The following is a 10,529-nucleotide window of genomic DNA, read 5'->3' on the forward strand; positions in this document are numbered from 1 at the left end:
AATTTTTGTTCAAAATCCAATATGGCGGTGTCTTTTGGCGTGATGTCGTTTCAATGCATTTCGAGCGTTCATGACCACTTTTTGTGGTCAATCGACGTCATTGACCCATTTTTTGGGGCAATGACCATTTATTTTGGGTACATGACCAGTAATTTTGGGGCAGGCGACCAAGAATTCTGGTCGGGCCATAAAAACTGGGCATTGACCAACCTTTTGGGTCGCTCGAGTATTTAAGGTTCCAGGAACTTTATTAAGTAATTCAGTCAGGCCATAACATCAAGGGCATAAGATCTTTTATTAATTATTCAGAAACTTGTAAGAAAAACTTAATATAAACTGAGTTCATATTAATTGCTACTGTAACTAAATAATAGACTTTAACCCAACAAAGATATCTTATATTAATATATTAAAGATTGTTTATTTTATTTAAAACGTATACTCTTGTGGTGAATGAGTGTTGGACACTTGCGTGAGAGAATTGTTTAAAATATTTGACTTGTTTCTGAGAAATCATCGTATTGTGTGGTGTATTTGAACCGTTAAGAAATGTACACTGTTAATGTTTACGCTGTGTTAATGAAAATATAACTTCTATGAATTTCGACGTTAAAGAATAAAAGATTAATGAAGTTTTAAAATGACTTGTTTTCCTCGTTTTAGTAAATAAGCGTAAGAACCACATTATTATTATTGAACTATTATTGAACTATTCCTGACAAGAATACGGAACAGTTAGCTCGCAACAATATTAACTGCATTCATAATATTCAGTATATTTAAAAAAATGCAAAATTTTGAATGAAAATAAAAATATGACTAGGGAAAAGTTACATCATTAATTACTTCGTGTCTGGCGATAATCGGTCCAAAAATACTTTACTATTTTCTAAAGCATAAGGTAAATATCTAAATACTAAAGTTTTGAGACGACATCAAGAATAATTATACATTCAATATATTAAAGGTTAAAGGTGCGTTTTATAGTCTGCTTCGATAACGAATGCATCCTCAGCCAACTTCGACAGTAACCCCCCGATCACTCGGATTTAAGTCGTCCGTTTACATATGGCACCGAAGGCAGCCACGGCACATTGACTTATTTCCCTCACAGGTACCCATTTATACACCTGGGTGGAGAGGAGCAAGCGTGGGATTAATTTTTTGCTCAGAAAAATCTAGTGCCCCGAGCGAGATTCGAACGAGGGACCTTCCGATCCCTAGACCATCATCCTACCACTAGACCACTGTCCCCAGTATTATATAAACATAAAGTAAACTTATACAACAAAACATTGTGGTGTCGGCGTGGTTATATTGTTTGTGGTGTGTAGCCCTAAAACAATCTTCTGGCACTTCGTCATGTTCGCGGATATGAATTTAGAGTTGGAAAAATGACAATGTCTATTAAATTGTTCTATTTTGAGACAATACTGACATAATTAACACATAATTATTGTTTATTTTTCATTAAACATTGAAATCAACATTGCAGAAAAGTGTCGATATTGCCTATGTTCGTCCATATCCGCACTTTTCGGTCATATCCGCGGATATGAGTCATATACGTATTTTAGACGGACCGCTTTTTTACCCAAATACCTACCCAAATGTGTGACAACTTCTTATTTACGAAAATCCCGAATAACTCTTTTTCCTTTTACCCTTTTGCCAGTTACTTTGCTATACGTGGCCATGTAAGCTTAGTGAATAAAACGGCGTTACACTTAACTTAAATGCAGTAAAGTAGCTAACTACACCATGATCATCTTAAAACGAAAACCCAAAATGGTAAGCAGAATAGATATAAAACTTTATCACGAAACACCCTTCTTTAACACAAATCAAAATTAATCTCGAATACTCGTTTGGATCAGATTGTTTCCATACGTGTTTATTAATCCATCGCAGATCAATAATGAGCCGCTTTTTATCATTGCTTTCAATGGAGACAGATGGTGGATTGAAACACGAGCATAAAATCAGATTTTTTATACCAAATCCCATTCAAACAAATCTATAATTGCTTTCCTAACTGATTCCCTTGTATCACAAGCCGATTTATTGTTTTGTATCGATACTCTTTCGGGTAAAGAATAAAGTGGAATCGTATAACCATATTTACAAAATCAATAATAAATTGTTTGGCGCAAATGTTATTCCTAAATTGGATATGTTCTCTCAATATATAATTAACAATAATACTACTGGTATCACTACTTCCTGGCCTGAGCATTCGCATGCTGACATCTGAAGCATGAACCGAGCTGGGGACTCCATTCAGAGAAGCCACGAAAAGAACCAATTGACGGTGGTGTTGGCCTCTGAGGTAACGGGTACGGCACCGGGCGAGTTCCTTCCTGTCCCTCAAGCAACTGTCGAAGTACGTCCGGGTGTCCATACAGGACGGCTGTCTTTTTTTTCCACTTCGTCTGCATAACCTTCTTTTGCTTTAAGCATAAGAATCCGCCCTATTGATTCCACAGGGATCATTAGGAAAAATTATCTACATTCTATAACAATAAAATTTTGCCACATCAATGCGTATGTGCAAAGCGTGAAGGATATAACACTGATCATTGTAAGAAACTCCGAACTGCTCTCTGAATATATTTATAAGACACATAGACACAAATTGCGACCCAATTACAAGTACGCGTTAAAATCCATTTCGCAGAATTTCGGTGTCTTTACTCGTCAGCAAAAATCGTCATGGGAAGACATAATAAACTATTGATAAACGTGATTGCACCGATTTGTTTGCATAATAAAAAAAAACGAACACCACCGAAATAGCATGTTTTCTAAATTAGAGGGAAATCATTTTATTATTTTACCACGAATGATTGCCTTACTCGGTCAGCTTGTCTGGAAATCGGTCCCGAACGCCGAAATAGGCTACCTTAATATCTAGTTTGCTGGAAATAACACAGCTTGAAAATAATTTCATAACGAAAAGAATTGTGCTTGGATATGTGTTTAACAATATGCGATGAGATTTGTAAAGACATGTGTCGTGCGAAAATAGGTCCTATGCTATATTCGGCCTGCATAGCTATGGCCCAGCCAATCTGCGCATCTCGCAATCTGAGATACGCAATGAGGTTATGCAGCCTTTCGTGATTTAATAACGGACAGCTTTGCCTCTTACCAGACTGCGGGCTTGACTTGAGCTGCGCTGGTCAAATCGCAATAAGACCTATTTTCGCATGACGCGGCTATGAAATTGTGATTTTAATGTGTAGAAAGTAAACTGCGTTTAAAATAAAATATTGTCATACCATATATTTCGATGGTGAAGAAATAAGGCATAACAAACCATGTGAGGATACATGTGATGTAATTTCAGGCACTACAAGTTTTATCTACGAATACTATTTTGTTGTTTGACTGTAATGTCACACATTTCATGCTGCGGATATGCGACTAACGAGCGAATATTTAAACCATTGTTTTCTATTTATTTATTTTAAAACGAAAATGTTCTAATTTTATTTCAAAGTGAGCATTTATGCAAATTATATTTGTTAACGATATTTCTAGTTTTATATAGTTTTTAGGTTTTAGGGATTTTGAACTATTGTTTTCGTTGTTTGTAGTATACAAGTATTTCTTGCTGATCTCATGTCCAATGTTTTATAAATTGAGAACTGTGAATAAGAAAAAAACGTATTACTTTGAATGTGTAGTTATAAACCGTGCGATTGAGAATACAGGAGATATCGCCACTACCTGTTGATAACCTAAGAACGATGTGTGTTGATAGAGAAGTGAGCTTCGAAAATCGGCTGATATGCCGAAATCATTATTTCAATGGTCATAGTCACATATATTAATATACACGTAGGATCAAAACATTATATTGCAACACATGTATACCTTAGTGGGTGGGGTAATGTTTATTTACTGTTTGATATTTAACCTATGTTTCGAATGCTGTCTGAAAGTTAAGCTTTAGTATTGTATGAGACTCTTATGATAACAGACTTGAAAATTTACCTGGATTACCAGCTACGCAATTGTTTGAGTTTAAATCCAGATTTTTGTAAAGTTATTGTACACATGTTCACTTAGTGTTATTTATCCCTAGGTGGCATTGTAGCTGAGAATGACGTAAGCAATCTGCTGTCAACTGTTTTTATACTGTGTTAATTTTTATTGTTTTAAAATACTATTTGCATTTAAAATAGCAAATATGCATGTTATTTATGTAGTATCATATATTATATTGTTAATACATATTGAAATGTTATATTTTTCATTGAACAATCCAAAGTTATTGGTGATTCTGACAGTCTTCTGCTGTTCACGTTATGACATTCTAATACTTAGCAGAATTCTGCGGTAACATAATTTCTGAGAGTATAAAAGGCCGTGAGTTCTGAGTTGGAATCACTCTAACCAGAACGGTTGGGTCGGGTCGGTAGGTGGTAACGCAAAGATAGGAGAATTAAAGAAAGACAAAAGCTTTGAAAGTTGATGGTTTGTAATTAACAACCTCATAAGAAAAAGAAATAACATACAAAAATAACAGAAACACTTGCAGAATATAACAGAGGAACTTGCAGAATTTTAACAGAAAACTTGCAGAATTTTAACAGAAAACTTGCAGAATTTTAACATAATTATATAACTATAACTTTTCTCATAAATGTATTATGTTCATAAATGTGTGATATGATGAAAAAAAAAAGATATGTTTGACAAAATTTATAAAAAGTGTTTATTTTTCACTTCTTAACTAGAAGAAATTTATCTTGACACGCTTCGCTACCGCTTCCGAAAATATTTTACTTTCACAAAAGTCAGAGTCGTGACAATATGTGTTCAACTGACTGATTTGATATGATATTTTGTGGACAATTTTGAGGGGTTTGAGAGCTGGATAGCAACTGAAAAGGGGGTGGGTATAGCGAAGGCAGGGGAGATTATTTCCGAGTAAATATTGATTTATGTACAATAGTTTTGGCGACATATTTATAAAGTCCCGCGCGAGTGTTATTCCCTGCGTTTAGTATTGTTTAAAGAGTTGTTACGACGAAAGATATGTAATATAAGTGCGATCCTACCCTCTTTTTCGAACGGTTTTGTATTGGCAATCGTTCCATAGGATGATATGGTGCAAGAATTTAAGTACCCGATTATTGTAGAGACTTAAATAACAGTCTGAACGGATTTTTCGTACAACGACGCGTGTGCTTTACATGAATCAAACAAAAAGGTACTGTGTTTGAGATTCCACAACATTTTATACATGACAGTTATACATGCAATTACTATTTCCCAGAAAAGCAAAAATGTAATTGTTTCAACAATTACAACAATTACAATTTTTAATATGGTGTACAAACTAAGTGAACAATATGATAGACCTAAATGAAAAACACTCCAACAACACAAAAGGGGATCAACTATGTAAAATCTAGAATTCACTATTGAAAAAGTTGTATCCCATGTTCCATTAGCTAAATGAATAACAATGCAAATAATAGATACAAAGTCGACAAACACGTTCAAAACCCCGAATTCTACGAACAATAAAGCTAAAAAAACATTCAGGTCACAACATCATAAAGTTACTGCAAATGAAAGTAATATGCAATTACCTTTACAAAACAGGACAAGACATACGAAACAACATACAATGAATAAATAAAGACTTAGAAAGCAAAATACGCGTTTTATAAACGGATGACTCGCATTGAAAGGGAGATAACTTTACATATTACACTTGATTTATTATGACGATGTTATTGTCTCTGTCCCTTAAGGTCATTTTTAGAGTCTAAATTGTAATTCAAGAAGTAAGTATCCTGACCTGTTGTCACATCATGTTGCATCAAATAATATATTTTCTATTGTAGGACAATCAATATAAGGTGAATTATCATATGTAAAGGGACCATTTCACGTTTAGGTGAATTCATAAAATTGAAAAAAATAGTTGGTCAGATTTGCCAAATTTCGTTGTAGTTAAGATGTTAGCTAGGAAACAGTAAAACTGAACATTTACTAGGCTCTGAAATATACAGTAAATCCATCTTTTGACGATGTATAACCTGAAAATTGTATAGTGTTACAAACGCGCAACAATATAGTAATTGTGAGAGTTCTGTTGTTAGCGTTACATTTTGTGGCATTACGAAGATCACATAATGTATAAAATACACAGCTAATCAAATGAGCACGGATGGCTGAGTCGTTATTGGCTTCACTTTAACTCCAATGGTCAGTGGCTCGAGCCCTGATGAGGGGTACTTTTTTATTTTTTTAATTATTTTTAATAGAGTTTTTAAGTTCCAATGTTAATATTTCAATTTAATTCATTTAATAACAAACTGCGATACATTCCAAAATCTATGAAAAGGTCCCTGTAAGATAATGCCGGCACGTTTAGAATGCTCTATCGCAGGTAAGTCTGAGCTGTAATATAACATGCGATTTAACCGGTCAAAGCGACACAAATATAATTATGTATTTAAATGATGTTATTTCTTATTTTCATAAAGTATCAAACAATTATTGAAGACAGAAATATACTAGTAATATTAAATCTGCTTATATAGTATATTCACTACGGAATACCGTAAGGGCCATCGTGGTTACACAATAAAATTCACAGGGCGACAATGCGATAGTGCGATAGTACGAATGCAACAATGCGATTGTACGATGGCGACAATGCGATAGTAAGCTGGCGGCAATGCGAAAACGCGATAGTACGATGGCGACAATGCGATAGTACAATGGCGACAGTGCGACAACGCAATAGCACGATCATGGTGACAATGCGATAGTTATCGTATTGTCGCACTGTCGTCATCGTTTGTTCGCACTATCGCATTGTCGCATTGTCGCCATCGTACTATCGCACTGTCGCCATCGTATCGTCACACTGTCACCATCGTACTATCGCATTGTCGCCATCGTACTATCGCGTTGTCGCATTGTCGCCATCGTACTATCGCATTGTTGCCATCGTACTTTCACATTGTCGCCATCGTACTATCGCATTGTCGCCATCGTACTATCGCGTTGTTGCCATCGTACTATCGCATTGTCGCCATCATACTATCGCACTATCGCATTGTTGCCCTCTGGATTTTAATGTGTAACCATGATGGCCCTAACAATATTCCGTAATTCACGGCTGCAAATTTTGCGTACTTCAATAAGAATTATACTTACAGTACAGGCTCCTCATTTAAATTTAATTCATTACGCTTTCCGACGAACAATGATAAATGTTAAGCTTGTTTATCAGACTGAAAAAAACACACTATTTATTTGGAGTGATGAACATTCCCCAAATAAAGTTAATTTTGCTTATCCTCGTTTGAGATGAGTATGAAAACATTAGCAATATACACTTTTCAGTAATAGGAAATCTCGTCTATTATGTGCATACATTTATACGACACACATTTAATTTTACATACTTAGTTCTTGTTTTTTGTGTGGGTCGGTTATTGCATTCGCACGTATGTAACATATGCAGTTTATTTATTTATTCCGTTTCCAAAACTAAATAACGCGGGCGACGACATTCCTACCTCGAGTTAGTATTCTTGGGAACGAAGTCAGTCTCGGAAACGATGTAGCCTAAGTGAGTGAACGAAATATCAAAGTAGTGTGATCGACTAAGTGACTCGTGAAAACGACGTAATTGAAGCGACAAAGTCAACTCGCGTGAACACGTTTATAAATCGTGAGAACGAAGGAACTAGCTTGTTGTCCAAAATATTCTAACACTGAAAGTCAATTTTAAACGCATATTTTAGTGAGGCAGAGACAGTGCCTAACTTAATTTCGGACACATTTATCAAAACTACGTGTGTCCTGGTATGTTGAATATGTCGTTACCACAATATTGAAATCAAAGCGCTGAAGGCACTGCAGTCGTTCGCTTTTTGAACGTATTTAATATTTCTTACAGTCACGGGGCATGAAGTTCAACTTTTTAACGTAGGCCAATCGAACGGCCTCGAAAAATGCAACAACCAATGTAATTTGCTTGTACTTGTCTACAGTGGTGAGATTTTGAAAAAAAGGAGGAAAATGTCCTTGATTTACAATCTCTCATAATTGTATACAGGATTCACACAAACTCCACTTATGATAACAAAGATGAAAGAAATATATTCAACGTATATCTAAGATTGCGCTAAGGAAAAGTCTGTGAGTCTAACAAAGAATGAATCACATAATTATAATAATAAATGTATTGTTATAATCGGGCATTGTATTAAATTCTCAATCAACCCACATTTAAAAAATATTAAAAAATTTCCGCCTGAAATTAAATGCTTCATTTGATGCATTTCCATTTCATTTTTATTCATTTTCATGTACTGGCATTGACGTGTAACTCCTCTACTCTCCCACCCACCGATATTTTTATTAACGTGACATCTACTGCAATGTATAAGTCGTAAATCAACTTTTTTCTATAGTTTCAATGGGTCAATACTTTCTCATCGTGATTGCGATTTAATGTTTTTTTCACCATAACATCCTACATTGTACATATACCGAATTTCACAGCGCCTGATCTGTTGCAATACGCTATTTCATTTCATAATATGAGTATAAACGATGACATATTTGACGTGATCCCATATTCAATAAATTGACATTTATCTTGTAGATCTTGTAGTTGATGTTTATGATAAGTTGTCTGAGTCCTCTCTAAAATAAGCACTGTTTTGTGATCGCCCGACCCATTGCATGACAGTTGGGTCGGCAGACTGGCGATTGTTGTTCATTACTTTTTTTTATGTGGGCATTTTGATATAGATCTATTTGAATTATTAATACTTGTTTTAAATAAGTACAAATAATATACATGTACATAAAAACGCTGATATCGGTTCATGCCACATTCGAACTACGCACGATAGTTCTACAAAAACGCGCAGAACTATGCAGCGTGTAGAGCAGCACGTCTTCGTTTTGCTCTTAATATGAAGCAGTTGCGTGGATAATGTGCGCATCCATGTCATGTGTTTATTAACATTTTAAGCGCATATGCATACATTACACATGTAAAATGTCCAAAATATGTTATATATATATATATATATGTATATATATATATATATATATATATATATATATATATATATATATATATATATATATATATATATATATATATATATATATATATATATATATATATATATATATATATACTATATATATCAATTAATTGATTGATTGCGACTAAAATCCCCTAAGTATTCGGGAAAAATGATTGACATTAGTTCGCTTGTAGGTCATAGTGCGGATATAATATGCTTTGGGCATTATATCCGAAATAAAAAGTAAATATTTGTAAAATCATTCATATGGGGCTGTTGTGTGCGTGTGTGTTGTTTTGTTACTATGTTTATAACATGATTATGTTTTATTTAATTAAATATTAGGCGGAAAATGCAACTGATAATATCATTTGATAAAAGTTGTGAAAATAGGAGTTTTAAAAATTAATTTTTTTTTTTGCTCAAACAGGAGGTAATTACTTCGGTAGTATAGGAAATATCCTTATCATAAAGTGGCGATGAGCAAGTTCACTTACCAGTTGATATGCTTGAAACGTTTCATTTCGCGAACACCAGCACTTTTTCGATCTGATGGGTACGCGAAAACCCTATATACCTGACAAGCTAGTAATAGAAGGTCCGAGGTCATAATAAAGCTGAGTAATCATTAATAGCAAGTTCCCACGGACAAGAACTTGTGCCATGCGCAGCAATATATCTTTGTTGCCAATTGAACGTATGGCCATCTTATTAAAAACATCACTTCAATATATAGTGTGAAATCCCGGTTTGCGATTACTATAATAGTGCAAACCAGGACGGAGTAGGGATGTCGTGAGGACGTGAGAAGACGACGTCTGAACCCTTGGGCCGCGACATTTTGACGATTACTTGTAACTTGTTAGGAGTAAGCAACGAGGACAGCGAGCCGACGGCCTGATTATTCAGGAGGATATCTCTCAGTTGTGTTTATATACCCTTTATAGATTTTTTTTGTTCATGCGCTTTAACATGTATTTTACCATATACGCTCTAACAGTCATTAAGACATATGTGCTTACATCCATATTGACAATTAACAGTTTGGCAAACGAACATAAATTAACAAATGATTTTAAAACGCCTTGCAATCGTTGTGCTGTTGTGCTGTGGTTGCTGTTGTTGCTGTAAAATAATAACATTCAATTTATACATCTTGCGTAAAAAATGCGGATCCTTTTGTTCGCAAATCCGGACAGCAAAGGTCGTATCACAGTATTATGTCCTAAAAAACACGTAGTTTTACACATTTTTAGACAACGATGACCGCTACAAAAGGTTAATTTAAGGTTAAATAAGAAGTAACAAAACAATCCAAGGTCTGTCGCTTTTCAACGATCATCGAACAATGTCAGACTATTTAATCCGACGTTCTACCATCGTCTGTTCAAATTGAATCTTCAATGGTCACACCAATTAAACGGTAATAAATTGGTATCGGTATTG

The sequence above is a fragment of the Dreissena polymorpha genome, chromosome 10 (assembly GCF_020536995.1).
Source record: "Dreissena polymorpha isolate Duluth1 chromosome 10, UMN_Dpol_1.0, whole genome shotgun sequence".
Classification (NCBI taxonomy): domain Eukaryota; kingdom Metazoa; phylum Mollusca; class Bivalvia; order Myida; family Dreissenidae; genus Dreissena; species Dreissena polymorpha.